This window comes from Danio rerio, chromosome 2 (genome assembly GCF_052040795.2).
Source record: "Danio rerio strain M-AB ecotype USA chromosome 2, GRCz13ab, whole genome shotgun sequence".
NCBI lineage: Eukaryota > Metazoa > Chordata > Actinopteri > Cypriniformes > Danionidae > Danio > Danio rerio.
The window spans coordinates 35,455,299-35,472,993 of NC_141022.1; the positions used below are offsets into that span (position 1 = coordinate 35,455,299).

Below are 17,695 nucleotides of genomic sequence, written 5' to 3' on the forward strand. Positions count from 1 at the left end.
TTTTTGGTGTAAAACCTAACTATAGGGACAAGGGCTGCAAATTAGTTTTATGCCATATGCCCTATGTACGCGGCATTGTTTGTCTTTGATTAACAGTGTCAAGTGGATTGTCCCTGTTAAATAAACAAATAAAAATTAGATGTTTGTACTGTATTAACAAGCAGGTGTACCTAATAAAAGTGACCAATTTGTTTTATTATTTACATCCCCATTTCTTTCCCGAATAATTTTAAAGTGTACATTTGTGGAGTAAGGAGTACTAAACATATTTAAAATATTTGCAAATGCTTTATGTAGGGCAATGGTCTCAAACAGTTCCTGGAGGGCCGCAGCTTTGCATAGTTTAGTTCCAACCACCTCCAACTCACACTTGCTTAATTGTCCATAGAAGTCTTGAACACCTTGATTAAGCTGGATTTATACTTTCGCCTGGCACTGCATCACACAACTCTGCTGACTGCGCGCGCACCTCACAAAATGGATGAGGCTTTTACACTTGCCACGTTCGCTGTTGTGATGGCTCTTTAAAATGACAGGGGGTGATCAAAAGAAACTAACTGTAAAGTCAGACAGATAAACAGAGAAGTTGAAAGTTTCCAGAACTACGTAATATTATTAATATCAATAAAGATTTTTAAACTTATTATTTTAATGACTATAAGGATTTTTATAACCGTTCGAGCTTTTTTTTAATCAAACTTTGATGCATCACTTGCTTTTGTTCATATCTCGGACAGTTTTACCTAATAAAGTTTATTAAAATATTAATGACAAGAGAAAATGAGTTGCTCTACAAATATATTTTTTATTACGGCAAGAATAAAAACAAAAAATAGTACACTTACTAAACAATACAGTTTTTAAAATCTTATTTTATTTAACCCGCTCCACAATTCACACATTATTGTCTGGCTATAGTTTCTTTCCTCTCCTTATGCTAAAAAGGCAATAATGGTCCAACATTCCAGTTATTAAAGAAACAATTTGTTACTTAATGATAGTTTTGTAACAATCAAATTGTTTTAAATTCAAATTGTAATATATACATCAGTGTAAAGCCTATGACTAGTGGAAAAACATATTTCTGTAATTGTGTACCAGGCTTTACTTTTGCCATGGCATCTTTTGGCTTAAACAAACTTCTCCCTCAGGTTTTTCACAATTCTTTTAACCAAGAATTATTGATTATCTGGTTATCTCTATGATCACGAATCATAGATGTCTGTTCAGTCATACCTTTTTCATACAAAATCTTTCAAAATGGTTCTTATTCAATTCTAATCAAATGCGGCACATTTTTTTGAGTCTCAAAAAAAATTATACACTCCGCCAGCCGAAATCATGTCCCGAGCACCCAAAGCACACCTCCGCAAACACATCAATGATTTCACATACAAAGTCAAGCGCACTAAAGCAAAATAACGGACGTGACGAGTACAAACCAGGCTTTAGTTGGATCAGCTATGTTTGATTAGGGTTGGAGCAGAACTATACAGAGCTGCGGCCCTCCTGGAATCCAGTTTGAGACCTATGATGTAGAGCTGCCAATAGCCTGCTGTGTTTTACTGCATTTATGAATATAATTATACATTTTGAATTGTACACCATTGTTATATTTCTCTATTTATTTTCTTTTATTCTCTAGTGTCTAGACAATGTCATTTTGACCCAGCACATAGTCAAGTGCAATACTATTACATCAGAAAGCACTCTCCACATCAGACATGCAGAATGATGACCTGGTTCACCTCGGGACATTGAACCAGAAGGATGGCAGGAACGTCACCTTGACCTTTCGGAGGCATTCCCTCATCGCCATTCCCCTCGGGCCTGAATGCTTTTAAATAAACCCTTAATGTGTGTTAGTGTGCTGACTCAACAGCACTCGTTCTGAGTTTGATCAGTCTGACCGAAGGTTGAGTCGGGTCAGCAATGAAGCACCTGTCACCCGTGTTTGTGTACATATATAATTTGTGAGTGAATGATGAATGTGACTAGCGGGAAAGAATTAGCTCAAATTATGAGCTTGTAATGACCTCATGATTTACAAAGGTTGTTTGTGTAGTGTTGTGTTACGCTAACATGTTTGTTTAAGCTGTAAAGTTCACGCAGTGGTCAAACCGCAGCATCTCCACTCTTGTTAAAGCATTTGTGACTGAAGTTACAGCAGCAGAGAGATGAGTTTATGTGTCTCTGAGTGCTCAGGTCTGGAGTGGAGAATGTGCTGACAGACACACACACACACACACACACACTGACAGTGTCTCTGCTGAATCAGCTCCAGTCACTGTCCTGCTGCTCTCACTCACTGATGTCTGACTGCCGACACAGACAAGCTCAGTACAAACTGACCATATACAGTCTGTAGATCACTAAACATTTTCTATTGTGAATGGTTAATTTCCTATAATTGTAAAAAAGAGGGAAAAAGCATTATTTTGTATTGTGTAATAATTACACTTCATTTTTTAGGTTTTAATAATTAGTTTTAATGGGTCTGAAATTTATTATGTTAATATTTTATTTAACATTTATATTACTATCAGTCTAAGATACGAGTCTAACAGTATAACAGAAACAAATTTGATAATATAATCCTAACTTGCCTAAAAGACAAAAAGTAGTCACATTAACGTCTGAGTTTTTAAAAAATGGTTATGAGCCTTTTTATACAGTGTACACTTCCAAAATATTATTTATTGTCATCATGGCAAAGATAAAATAAATCAGTTATTCGAAAGGAGTTATTAAAACTATTATGTTTAGAAATGTGCTGAAAGAATCGACTTTCCATTAAACAGAACGTTTTGTTACGTTTGTAAGAGAAATATTTATAAGAGAAATAACGCAATACTTCATTAATAAAAAAATAATTAACTAAGTATGGAAATACGATCATTAAGAACATTATAAATGTGCTTATAAATCAAGAACAGAGCATTTGTATCTGCAGTTATAAACTGCTTACAAACACTTTCACTTTACATTACTGTAGAGTTAATGCTTAACAAATAAGGAATTTACTATTTGGTAATACTTAACAAATGATTCATAGCATAGCATGTAGTTATTAAAAAGTGTTACAAAGTAAATATATTATATGTATATATATATATATATATATATATATATATATATATATATATATATATATATATATGCTATGCACAATGCTTCATGTTACAGACTTTTTCAATAACTGGAGACAAAAAAACAACACCTTTAAGTCAGTGCAAGCACTTGGAATAAAAGCATCTGACAAGAGAATAAATGTAAACATATGTTGCATGGAGGTGAGTTTTCAAGAAAAACAGGATCAAAATGCTTGGACCTGAAACAAATCGATGAATCTGGTCCTTTGGTCCAGCAAATATCCCCATTCAATACCAGCAGATCTTAGCATGCAGGTTCCACACAAGTATGCTAGGTTAATGACTTTCTGATTGGCATTTTCCTTCAAGCTTTTTCACTGAATTACAGGAAGCTCCAAGCAGCTTTAGGATCAGGCTCGAGATCAATATCAGCTTCAGAGGCCAATCTTTGATCGCTAACCGCAACTTGATTTCTATATAACGTCTAATAAAACCCTGTAGGACGCTATGATCTTCTATAGACTGCAAATCCTTGAGTTGCACCTGAGACTTTTGCTGACTGAATACTAATATGTTAAACACAGAGGTCATGCGGTCATTTATATTCACCGGCGACTCTGATCGATAGCTTCGTAAACCCTCACGCTGCCTGTTTCAGGGGGAAAAAGGGTCCATTTTTAAGTCTTCTAGAGGTCTTTAGGACACAAGGAGGTGACTTGTCAGATGGGCTATTATGTCCCCATGAGATCAGTAAAGAGGATTTATTAGCCCTGCTTTGAGTACAGCAGCACACAAAACTGGTTCACTGTTCTCAAGGTCATTTTATTCCTCGAGCCCTTGAGATTTTGTGTGCAGATCAGCTCAATAAAAAATGCAGCATTCTCAGCGTTGTCAAATCAGCATAAGGGTTATTTACCTGAACATCAGTAATCTGCTTATTTGCCTTAATCTGAATTTGAAAATATTATGCTTAAGGTGTTTATAAAAGTGGCTTTTCAATAGTCCTTTTATGTTCCCTTGATTTTCCCTTCTCAGTTTTGTTTATAAGCATACAGTTTATCTACTGAATACAGCTTTGGTTCTTTTTTCATTTACAAAAGCTTCAAATGTAGTTAATTACATAGTGATGCTTTTTTTTTTGTGGTCAAAATGTTGACCATGAAAGAAGCAGACAGTGTTGGCAGATTGGACGGTTTCGAATTTGTTTTCGCTGGTAAAAAATGACATAGGCAGGTAGTGAAAATTCGGGCGGTTTTGCAACGGCATGTCTTCACTTATAAACCTGTTATGATCTCCCAAAGAGATGTCATAGCCCTGTTCTTGACATACAAATGCTTACAACATTGTAATCTCCCAACGAGGAGAATCTTTTTTAATATTTTGTTTTTCAGCAGGGGTATTTGTATTCTGTCGCAAACTTTGGTCAAAAATGTGTACATGTCTATACTCCACTTCTTGAGACTAAGATAGTAATTCTCTACATCTTCATTCAGTTAGTTTACTTTGAGTATGATTTTAGCCAGATCAAAAGAATAAAAAAAATCTCTTGTTTATTCCCCTTATGTTGCCATTTTTGGTGTTCTAAAGATTTGGTCCAAGTTTAATGCTAAACAACTTGATATTTTGGCTTTTACCTCATTATTAGCTAGGCAGAGTCTACTTCACTGGAAATCAAATAAACCTCCAGCTACATCCCAATAGCTTGTGGATACTATGCATCTTCTAAAGTTGGAAAAGGTTAGATGCTCTGGGAAAACTAATTTCTTTATAAAGTGGCAATGTTTTATAACTTTAAGTCACTTAACATCTTGTCTGACATTTAATAGATGCACTCTCCTTCCTTTTATTTCATAGTAGTTTAATTTTGTTTTTATCTATGATTATACTGTTTAATATTAACAGTATATTTTAACCATTTTTTTCTTTTCTTTTGTAAAAAAACAACAACAACAAGGATAACGATGCTAACAATTTGAACTGAAATAGTATTTGTTTTTTCGCACAAAAAAATTTAACACAAAAAAAATGTCTGTTTACATTGTAGATTATTAGTTTGAGTATTGCCTCAGCACATTGTCTGTGCTAATATCAGAGTATTTTTGTCCATGCGTGTAAATGAACAGACTGTTGCTCCTTGAAATTTCCCTCATAATACTGAGAAATGTAAATGAGTGGTCACTAGGTGGTAAAGACCCTCCAGGACTCTAGTCTCTGAGCCCTTCGGCCCCGTGAGCCCATCATTTACCCAGTGTGTCTGTTAGGATGTGCAGCACCTGAGCCAGTTAGTCAGGATGTGATGGATCACCGCAGCTTCAGCCTCAGCTGTTTCCTGCTGATCCTCTGCCTGATTCCTCCCCCATTGCTTTCCATCTCTTCCTATCTCTCCATCTCGCCGGTGTTCCTATACACCCAGCTGGGACCGGCTCCTCCATCAAGCCCAATTGTCTTTGCGAGCTGACAGTTTCCTCCACACACCCGCAGTTGACCTGCTCTTTATTTGCGTTTCCTAAAATAGCTGGGCTGTCAGTGTATCTGTGTCAGTGCGCTGGTATTAACTTTATCAAAGTCACTTGTAATGTCTCAGCGCTGCGCCAGTCTGCCAACAGGCATTTTGCTGCATGAACACGTCTGATGTCTCTCTGATGTGTGTGCCATCCTTAGTCTCGTTGGACAACTAAAAATACCTTGCAGAGTTTTCTCACACAGGTAAACCAATGAATTGATGTCAGTGGGTTTTTTTTTCCCCTTCACTGTAAGCCATTAAAACATTTTAGTACATAAAAGGAATTGGGAAGTGTTTGAACCCTAACTTGTTCTGTTCTTAAATTGCATAAATATCGCTGAATTTGCATTTGTTTGTCATCTGTTTATTTTTAGGTGATGTTATGCATGTTATTTAGTTAAGTGTATTATTTAAATATTCAAAACTTGTGTTAGCCTATTTAAAGAAAGTCATTTACCTTGACTGTTTCTTGCTTGCTAAATATTCACTAACCATTGTTTTAAAAATAGCTGGTGCAGTGCACAGGTTTTTATTTCTTAGACATGTTTTAAGACACATCCCACAGTCATATTCCTATATGTCAATGACAAGATTCAATGGGCTCAATTTGTAAAAGATGGTTTAATTTTCTACATGTTGACCAGCAGTTCACTTAATGAGATGTACTGGAGTAGATGCCTGAGGGACAGATAATGGAGGTTCAGTTGTCCAAGATTATGCAATATTTGGGAAAAAAATGCAAGCCTGCATTGAAATAAATGGTGTAACATTCCCATCAGGTTGTCAAAACAATGCGATGATGAATCATAATAAACACTTAAGATGATTTTACAGAGTCACTTTCTGACTCTGAGAAGAACCACTCCTGCGCATCTCAAGCTGCCTTTCCACCATCACAACCATGTGATGTACAGACGCTATGCAAAATATTTTCTAAAACATTAAGCAGGAATTTGTCTAGCTCGTTAGTTAATTATGAAGACAAATAATAATTAAAATAAAAGAAAAGCAGCATTTTGCTACACATAATATTCCTGTAGCCAAATTGTTTGTGTGTGTGTGTGTGTGTGTGTGTGTGTGTGTGTGTGTGTGTGTGTGTGTGTGTGTGTGTGTGTGTGTGTGTGTGTGTGTGTGTGTGTGTGTGTGTGTGTGTGTGTGTGTGTGTGTGTGTGTGTGTGTGTGTGTGTGTGTGTGTGTGTGTGTATGTGTCTGTGTGTGTGTATGTATGTATGTGTCTGTGTGTGTGTATATGTGTATATGTATATATATATATATATATATATATATATATATATATATATATATATATATATATATATATATATAAAATACATAATACTGCTATGTGTGATTTAATTGACTGTTAAAAATGAAATAATTTAAGTGATATATTTTTTATTAGTGAAAGTATCCTCTCACTTTTTGACCAGGCCTGTCTAAAAATATATTTCTGCCATGCCACTAATACAGATCATAGTTTATTTTTCTGTTATGTGCGGAGATTTGAAAGATTGTTTTCTTTCCTCTCCAATCATTTTCAAACATCATGTTACTTTTGGTAATTTTCCCTCCAAATAAAATTTGAAATTTGTGCAACATATGACATCTCAATGAATACGGGTACTGTGACTTCTATTGTATATTTATGTTAGCACCCTTATATGAGAGAGTGGCATTAACAGTGTTTAGTCACTTTGTTGTTTTTGCTTTTACACGTGAACATGAAAAAAATAGTTTTGGCTTTTATTTAAATTAAAAAAAACAAAGAGAGCCATTTACATTGCAATACCAAGGTAACTACTGATGCGTTTTGGTATGGAATACACAAAACATGTCACTCGTATCTCTTTGAATGTGGAAAAGTATAATGGGCAATTTAGTGAATAAAGCCTTGCCTACTACTACAAGAGCCAATCATCAATCTCTATCGACTGATGATACTCCGGGGGAGGGGCTCGGAGCAGATTTAAGTTTCTGCAGATTTTGTGTGATTTGGATGTTTAGAAAATAAACTAAATGTACAGCTTGGCAAGCAGTTTTTGGAGAATTTGATGTCTTTCCATTCAGACAGTATGCCTCGACCATACTGCCTAAGAGGTGTTTCACAGATGGCCGCTGAGTAAAATGACTTGCCTTAAAAAGACTTTGGTTTTGTGTAACGTTCCAAAGAGATCTGTTGCAGCACCACAGTGGAAAATGGACTATATCTCTTGCGTTTGTTCCAAAAATGTTAAGTTCCCTTGGTTTTTTAAAAAGTAGCGTGGATATACTGTATTTCTAATGTCTGTGAAGCAAGTGTTCACTGAGATTCCAGTGCGTTTGTTGACCACCAAACTGTGGTAAAGGCACACGTCTGGTCTGAGCTTTCCCCCGGAGAAACATCAGTCTATAGCAGAGATACCCTAACAGGCCCGCGGGCCAAAGTTGGCCCATTCCAACCTTTATTTTGGCCCACCATTCCATTTAGAAGAGAGAAAGAATGATGGGTTGGTGGTCGGGGTGAATATCTTTAACAAATATCTTTATTTGTAATTTAATGTAAACTTTTGTTTGTTTTGTAATTTCTTTAATTTTGTAAATTCGTCAGATTTTTAAAAAAAAACTGTAAATACTGTCACTCAACGGATATTAGGCAATGCACAAGACATCTGCGAGCAAATCAAGGCAAAGGCAGGTGCAGCTTAGTGTATTCAGCATTGAACTCCATTATATTAATAAGGTTGTTAGTTTTTTTGTAATAAATTCTTTAAACATTTTTTTTAAATATACTGCATTCATTAATATAATATAAAGCAAGTTTTCTAGTTATTTTTAAACAATAGGAAATAAATTAGAAGATTACTCATGGAAACTTTAATGCCCCTTTGGCCCACAGCCCTCAGTCTACTTTGGTTTTTGGCCTTTCATAAGACAAAGTTTGGGCACCCCTGGTCTATAGCAATCAATGACTGATGGCTTTATTTGGGCTTTATTTGTCTTATTGACCGTTACACTTTTCCCCATTTAAAACTATACGGTGACATGTGTATTTTATAGTCTTTGGTCCAATTAAGCATCTGTGAGATGTGCTGGACCAACAAGTTTGATTCATGGCGACACCATCTCACAAATTACAGGACTTGAGAGATCTGCAGGTGATGATTCGGTGCCAGATACAACAGGACACTTTCAGGAGTTCAATCCATGTTCGGTCAGTGTTGAATTGGCAGCACGCAGAGGACCAACAGCATGTTGTTGGCAGGTGGTTATAATGTTTTTGGCTCATCTGTGTATGTTTGTATATATTTGTGTTGGTGAGTGTGTGTCTAAACACCCAAAACTGTTGGAAAACCAGCGCCAAATCCTTGAAATGAGCTTAAAAATAATTTTCATCAGTGATGTTGTATAGAGTTAGAGTTAGTTGTGTGCAGTGGTGATGGACAGAAATGATTCGGGAAAAGGATTTCAGATTATTCATGACACTGTCTAACCTCTTCTGATCGCTACACTGTAAGAAAAAAAATCGTAAAAAAAAGGTCAAATGACTGGCAGCTACGGCTGCCAAACAAAAACCATAAAATTACGGTAAAATGTCTTTGTTGAAATGAAGTGCAAAAAATAATAAATCTACAGATATTTTCATTAAAATGATTACAGAAAAACACAGTTATTTTACAGACTTTTCCTAGATTATTACGATCAAATCCGTTCAATAAAGGTATACACTAAGAGTTTTACAAAGAAACACTGTTATTATACAGACTTCTCCTAGATTATTATGATCAAACATCAATAAAGTGACTACACTAAAAGTTCAAGAGAAAACAATGTTATTTAAAAGAATTTTCCCTAAATCATTACGGTTAAACACCTTTAATAACATGCCAAGACATGCTCATGATCGTAATTTAAGAGTTTTATTTTGGATAAAAAATTTTTGAAAAAAACAACAAACGAGATACAACTGATTACAATTCTCACAACTTTAAGATTACAGTTGTTACATTTTTTTGAATAGTGTTTATGTAAATCATGTAGAGGTTTAAGTTATATGGAATGATTCAGTTACAGATATTAAATGAAATGGAACATGAAGGGGACGCTGACAAATGCGTGCAGATCCAAAGGCAAGCAACAATCAACACAGGGGCAAACAGATGTAACATTTTGCAGGGAATCCAGAGTCATGGTCAAATAACAGGCAAATGGTCAGTCCCGGCAGCAAACAACGTAAACAATTAACAAACAAAGCAAGGCAAAAGAAGAGAACCGCGTCATAATGTTCACAGTATAACAAGACTAAGCAATTGGTGCGTGCGTCTGTGCTGCTTTTAAAGTGCATGTAATCAGTTCATAACGATCCTCCGACTGTGTGTGTGCAATCAGCGGAATCTGAAACAGGTGTATGTGAGCACTCTTAGTGTGTAACTTTATTAAATGGATTTGATAGTAATAATCTAGGAAAAGTCTGTAAAATAACAGTGTTTCTCTGTAAACATTTTAATGAAAATATCTGTAGATTTATTATTTTTTGCACTTTTTTTCAACAAAGAAATTTTACCATAACTTTATGGTTTTTGTTTGGCAGCCATAGCTGCCAGTCATTTGTTTCAATATTTTTTATTGAGTTTCAGTTTTTCAAATATGAAAGAACAACAATACAAACCCCAAACCCATACCAATCCAACAGCGGGATAGCGCTCACATTAGCCAAAAATTAGCAAATATACAATTGTACACGTAGGTTTAAATACAAATACAAAGAAATAATAATTATTATAACCATAATAACAATAAATAAATAAATAAAAAAACACACAAGAAAAATTAATAAAAACATTAAAAAAAATTAAAAATAAAAAAAATTAAAAAAAAGGAAAAAGCATTTATTCAGCTAACATATAACCATACAGACCATATGTATAGAAAAATCAAATTATTTGAGATTTTCCACAAAATCAATAAAAGGTTGCCACACCTTAAAAAATTTTCCCTCCGACCCTCTTAATGAAAACCTGATTTTTTCTAAATGAAGACAAGACATAATTTCTCTAATCCACTGAGCATGAGTGGGAGGATGAGAATCCTTCCATTTTAGCAAAATAGCCCTACGTGCCAATAAAGTCGAAAATGAAATGATTTTACATTTTGAAGAAGGCAACTGTATATCCTCTGAAGTAACCCCAAATAGTGCCACCTGTGGATCTGGATCCAGCTTGTGCTGAAGAATCACAGATAACGTGTCAAATATTAGCTGCCAGTCATTTGACCTTTTTTTTTACGATTTTTTATTTTTTTTACAGAGCAAGTAATTACAATTTATTACTTTAATTTTACGTAATTTTACATGTACTTAAAAAACAGGAAAAAACACTGTAAATAATATGTCAATTTTTTTGTAAAAAACAGACAAATTGCTGTAATTTGTCATTACTTATATAGTACATAAAATAACAGTCAAGCCGTTAATTTACTGATAATGTTTGTAATTTATACGAACTTTTGAATATAATTTAAAATAACAGAAAAAATACTTTATAAATAATACTGTAATTTCCCTGTATAAAAACACAAATGTCAGTAATTTGTCTTTAATAATAAAGTACCTAAAATGAAAGTCAAACGGTTAATTTAGAGAGATTGGTTGTCATTTTACTAAGTTTTGAATATAATGTGAAATGACAAAACATTACTGTAAAAAATGTAAGGATATTTTCTGTAAAATTAAGTTTTTTTTTTACAGTGTGTAGTCAGCTAACTATGCTACTTCCACATTGATTTAACTTCAGTTTAGCCCCATTCTGATGATTCCCTTAGAGATTTTACCACTTGGTATGAGTAACATTTTAATTAGCACACTGAAAAAAATGGTGCTACTGCCTATTAACATCTGGGCCCAAATTAATGATCTTTCCACTTTACTGCAGAAGTTTGAGTTTTGCTTCAAGTATTTAGGCTACAATGAATGGGAAAAAAATCAAAGGTATACCAAACTTGGGAGTAATGCACACCAATTTTGAGTTGTAATTGCTTAGTCTATCAGCAATCCGATAAACGCTCTTTACTGGGCCACACGGGAGTTGGACTGATAAACTCAGCTCAGCTGATAGAAAAGCTGCTGTTTCTTGTGCATCAAAAAGTCCTCTATTTCCATTGGGTTAGAGATTTGGCTGCTTAGAAAGACGTTATTTCTCAGTTTCTAAAGCTGTCCTGTTCACGGCCACTAAGCAGGTGCGCGTCAGCTGGACTTGCCCTGTTCTGCAGCCAAGACGAGGATAACAAATGGCTTAAGGGCAGTTGGATAGAGAGAACGAGAGAGTGAAAGAAAGGAGCAAAACAAGAAAGCGGCACCATTCTTGCCCAGAAGGCCCTCATTAGGAGCAGAGAGGCATGTGAGGGAGTCAGCTGCTGGGGTGATAAAGGCAGCTGGAGGGAACCAGGGGGAAAAAAGCAGCACAGAGAGGCTTGTGTAGGACTGGACCCCGGCCAAACCCAGAGGCCCTCACTCACATTATATAACCCTACAGTGGAAAGAAAACACAGCAACAGTACAGCTAGACGATATATGACCAGGAAAAGAGTATGCTTTGAATTATAAACAGCCAATTTCGTGAAAGGGGCAAAAGTGCTTTTTGCCCCAAGAAAGCTGTAAAACAAAGACGAGAATGGCTTTAATTGTTGTGGGCTGTGATGTTGCCCTAAATTACATTTTCCAAGTAATGAAAGTTTTAATAGTGTTTGTTTATTGAAAAGGGTTTAAACAATGTTCTTATTCTAGCCTAATGAACTGTGATGTTCATACTTTGACATGGTGTTTGATAAAGATTCTTTTGACTGCATGCTGCTGAACTTGCCTTGAATTTGACAGCGAAGGATCCTGTTGCTTTATGCTGGCCTTGAAATTGTGTTTAGTGACGGTAAAACTGTGGCCAAGGTTGATTTGTTGCATGCATACCAGAGTTGTGCAGCATTCTTAGCTGTCTGTAGAAGTATTTATACAGAATTGAAAAAAATATTTGTCATATCAGAAATTGATAGATTGAAGTTGGACTGATAAATCGATGGCTGGAAGTATAGATGGGTAGAAAAGAGTTACATGAGTAGATAGACATTTGGATAGATGGACAGTTGGGTGTTGGATTATGGATAAATGGATGGATGGATCAACAGAAAATGGGCAATGATAGATTAACCGATGGGTGAATGGATGGATGGATTATTGAAAAATGTGAATAGATAGATAAATGGATGGCTGGAAATATGGATAGGTAGAAAAGATTTATGTGAATGTATAGACATATGGTTAAATGAACAGACTGTTTGATTGGTGGGCAATAAGAATGGATGAAGGAGGAAGGCTGGATAGAAAATCTGCAGAGATGGACTGATTGAAGAATGGATAGATGGATAGATTATTGAAAATTGGCACCGATAGATATGTGGATAGATAGGTGGGTGGTAGATAGCCCGATGAATAAATGTAGATTCATAGCAGATAGATACATGGATGGATGGCTAAAATGATAGATTGGTTAAAAAAAAGATATTCGAGCAGATTCACGTATGGATGGGTGGGTGTTGGATAAATGGAAGGAAGAAAAGAAATGGTAGGGCATAAAGAGAGATGGAGGGATAGAAAAATGGTTGAACTGGTGGGCAAAAGGATGGATGGAAAAATAGATGTATGAAAAGAGGATGGATGGAAAATGGGCAAAGACAGATAGACTGATAGATTTATGAGTGAATGGTTAAATGGATGGGTAAAAGATTTGCAGATAGAGGAATGAATAAACATGGAAGATGAGTAGATAGATACATAGATGGATGACTGAAATAATAGATTGGTAGAAAAAAATACATGAATACATAGATGTAAGGGTAGATGAGCCAATGTGTGGGTGGGTGTTGGATAAATGGAAGGAAGAAAATAAATGGTTGGGCATATAGAGATGGCGGGATAAGCAAAGAGTTTGACTGGTGGACAAAAGATGGATGTATGAAATGATAGATGGATGGATAGAACATGGGCAGAAATAGATAGATGGATGTTTGAATGGATAAATGGGTAAAAAATAGATGGATTATTGGAAAATGGGCACATAGATGGATACATTGATGGGATAGAATATAGACGGATAGAGAAATGAAAAAATGTGAATAAAATCAGATAGTAAAATGGACGGACGGACGGCAGAAAGAATAGATTGGTAGAAAAAAGATACGTAAATGGATTTATGGATGGACCAATGTGTGGGTGGGTGTTATATGATAGGAGGGGAAAAAGAAATAGTAGTGGGAAATGAGAGATGGAGGGATAGACAAACAGTTTGACTGGTGGGCAAAAGGATGGATAAAAATGGATAGATGGACATAAAATGGACAGAGATAGATAGATTAATGGGAGAATGAAAAAATGGGCACAGATGGGTTACATGGATTGGTAATGGGCAAACAGAAGAATGAATAAACATGAAAGATGGGCAGATAGATACATGGATTATGGCTGAAATAATAAATTGTTAAAAAAAGATATTGGATGAAGGAGGGAAGAAAACAAATAGTAGGGCATAAAGAGAGATGGAGGGATAGGCAAATGGTTGCCTGGTGTGCAAAAGATGGATGGAAAATGGATGTATGAAAAGATGGAGGGTTGATGGATTGATGAATAGAAAATGGAGAGAGATAGATAGACAGATTGATAGGTAAATTGATTAATGGGTAAAAAGATGAATGGATTATTGGAAAATGAGTACATAGATGGATACATTGATGGGATAGAATATGGACAGATAGAGGAATGAATAAACATGGAAGATGGGCAGATAGATACATTGAATGGATAGCGGAAAGAATAGCTGGTGGAAAAAAGAGACATGAATAGATGCATGGATGGACCATTGAGCGGCTGGTTGTTGGATAAATGGAAGGAAAAACAAGAAATGGTAGGGCATGCAGAGAGATGGAGGGATAGCCAAAAGGATAAAAAAATGGATGTATGAAAAGGAATGGCAGGATGGGTTAATGGAGGATCAAAAACCGATGGATGAATAGGACAAATCTTCAAGCCTTTATTAGTCTAGAAGTCACAGTCCATTTCCTTACATCAGTTGCTGAACAGCCTTTTGAACTCGTCCCCTTCACTATAGTCCTATAGCACTCAATAAACAGTGAGCATTTAGAAAAAAGCAGGGATTCACATGCGTATTTAAGGTGACATTTCTGCTGAGCACATTCAGCCAGCCGTAGAATGACAATAGCGGGATTAGCATTAGCACCACCCCCACGTCACATCTCGCTCTGTTAGAATGCTGTGCTCATCACTATCTAGCACTGATCCAGGGCATGTCCAGCCTTGTCCCGTCACAGAACACAAAAACCTTACTTGGGCTCCCATGAGATGAAATTCCAGATTAAATGTGATATTCAGTCACATGTAAGAAGCAGATTTCCCTGTTTCTCATCTCAATAATGGCTCCCTAAAGATTCATGGGGAATTGCCTTTGAAATACAGTATGAGTGAGACGATAAACGATGGCGTTATATCTCCTTTGTTTATTAGCTTTTACCTTGAAATGCTTGTTTTTCCAATTAACCTTTTTAAATTAATTTTAATGTATTTATTTTTATTAGTAGATAATATGTAAAAATCCTAAATGCTCTTTAGCCGATGAGTAGGATGTTTTAAAAAAAAAAAAAAAAAGAAAAAAAATGCATTCCTTTCCATCTTTTTATTTTATTTTTCTTTTTTTATTTCCACAGTATCTACAGTATTTGTCTCCTGGAAGCTGCAGCTCTTTGTAGAAGCTGTGATTATCTGGGCTGGCTTGTCATCAATCAAACATCAGTAGACAGACACTAGTGACAGATAAAATCTCCGCTTTCCCTGTAGAGCTGAGACAGGCGTTCTCCACCGCAGGCAAACACAACGGAGGTTTTCGGTTTGGTATTAGCACATTTCTCCTGATTTTCCTCTCAGGTTATTTTTGGGAAAGACTTTTTTTTACACTCTGCCACAAACACTGGCTTTCAAGACTGAGGTGGTGTCTCTTCAAGTTAGCATGTGTTTATTTTTGGCAGGGAGCACAGCATTTAATATGTTAGGTGTTAATAGTGTAGCAGATTTTAAAATAAGTGTTTATGGTGAATGCATTAAGGCATATGACCATATAAAGTGACAGTTTACCCAAATATCCATCATCATTTTCTCACTACAATTTTATTTTAAGTCAGACATATCTATTTAACACAACAAATACCTCTTGTGTTTTTTTGCTTTGCATATATACTGTATTTATCCTTTTATCTCATGACATAATTTCCTGATTTAGTTTTATTAAGCTGTCTTTGAGCTTATAGCGATCAATGTCATGCAATTAAAGTATTTGGGCAAACAAAACAATGATTGTAGGGAGTTGAATCTGTAATTTGATTACTGCATGGGTCGAATGTTGAGAAAGTTGAGAAAAAAAAGATTCCCACTTTATATTTAGGTGGCCTTAACTACTATGTGCTTGCATCAAAAAATAAATACAATCTAGTTGATGTGTTTATAATATATTGCAGAACACTTCTGGTGTTGTTAGGTGGGATATGGGAACAGGTTTGGTGGTATGAGTTGTTTAAGGTGTAAGAGATGGCCAACAGTGTAATAAAAAATGTAATTATACGCATGTATGTATTTTCACATTAAGTACATTGTTACAAAACAATAATTTTAGTGTAAGTACAAATTAGTTAATGCACTATTTTTATAAAATGGGAGCAAAAAACAACTCGTCACCTTAGAATTATAAGGTTCTATCTGACATTTTTGTCAAAATTGAGTTACTTACATATTCTTATTAAATTACAACTTATTTAAATTATGGGATGTTTTTTATAAGTTGTTTACAATTTAAGACTTTATTTTAAAAACAAATGTTACACACATACTGTTTGCTGTATGGAATTTCACATTCGATTAGATTCAACTTTATTGTCATTACACATGTACAAGTACAATGCAATGAAATGCAGTTAACATTTTAAGACTTTTTATTTAAAAAACAAATGTTACACACATACTATTTGCCATGGAAGGTAAAAACTTTAAAGCTCAATATCTCAAAATCATTGAGAACACGGATAGAACCTTATAATTCAAAGGTGACAAAGTTTCTGTTATCAAGTCTTGTTTTTCCCCCCAATCAGAACCAAACTGTAAGGTTATCTGGAGGCAGAATATAAAAAAGTAACTGAAAAAAAGAAAATGCTTTAACTATGCAACCATTAGTCAGGCGATAGTCAAAGCTTTAGATGAAAATTGGTAAGTAGTGTCTCAGTTCAAGGTTTATCCTTATTTATATAATGCCATTGATGGAATAAAAAAGACTACTATAAGTTAAAATGAGCACCTAAACCAGGCAAATGAGGCTGGATGTGAAATTATGAGCAAACTTGTATGATTGACTCATCAGACTAAAAGTCAGCGAGAAATGTTTTTAAGAACTCAAACTACTTGTTAAATATTTCAAATGATTTAAAAATAGAAATTTAGGTTTTACTCCACAAAACTAAACTAGTATGTATCTCTTGATCAGTAAGATCAATAGCGAAATCGGCACCTTGAAATTAGATTCTGTCTGCGTTTTAAATGATTTTGAGATTCAAAAAGATATTGCTAAGCCACAGCCATGTCACCCTGCAGCCCAAGTCCGGTTACTCACTGAAGCTAAGCAGGGCTGAGCCTGGTCAGTACCTGGATGGGAGACCACCAGGGAATACTAGGTTGCTGTTGGAAGTGGTGTTAGTGAGGCCAGCAGGGGGCGCTCAACCTGTGGTCTGTGTGAGTCCTAATGCCCCAGTAAAAGTGAAGGGGACACTATACTGTCAGTGGGCGCCGTCTTTCGGATGAGACGTTAAACCGAGGTCCTGACTCTCTGTGGTCATTAAAAATCCCAAGGCACTTCTCGTGAAAGAGCAGGGGTGTAACCCCGGTGTCCTGACCAAAGTCCCTCTATCGGCCCTTACGATCATGGCCTCCCAATCATCCCCTCTCCACCGAATTGGCTCTATCACTGTCCCTCCACTCCACCAATAGCTGGTGTGTGGTGAGCGCACTGGCGCCGTTGTCCTATGGCAG

General features: G+C 35.7%; 2 long non-coding RNA genes across 3 annotated transcripts in view; both read left to right on the forward strand.

The window, feature by feature from the left end:
• The window catches only part of si:ch211-139k8.2, a 76,178-nt gene extending 76,040 nt beyond the window's left edge, over positions 1-138 (forward strand). For both annotated transcript variants that reach the window (XR_015478691.1, XR_015478690.1), the window contains exon 9: positions 33-138. This is a non-coding gene — a long non-coding RNA (si:ch211-139k8.2). The remainder of the gene's footprint in view (positions 1-32) is intronic.
• A 7,743-nt stretch (positions 139-7,881) lies between these two features.
• LOC147837134 (uncharacterized) lies at positions 7,882-16,791 on the forward strand. The gene is made up of 3 exons (XR_015478704.1): positions 7,882-7,979; positions 8,401-8,836; positions 15,334-16,791. It is a non-coding gene; the product is annotated as an uncharacterized LOC147837134 (long non-coding RNA).
• The last annotated feature ends 904 nt before the right edge of the window (positions 16,792-17,695 follow it).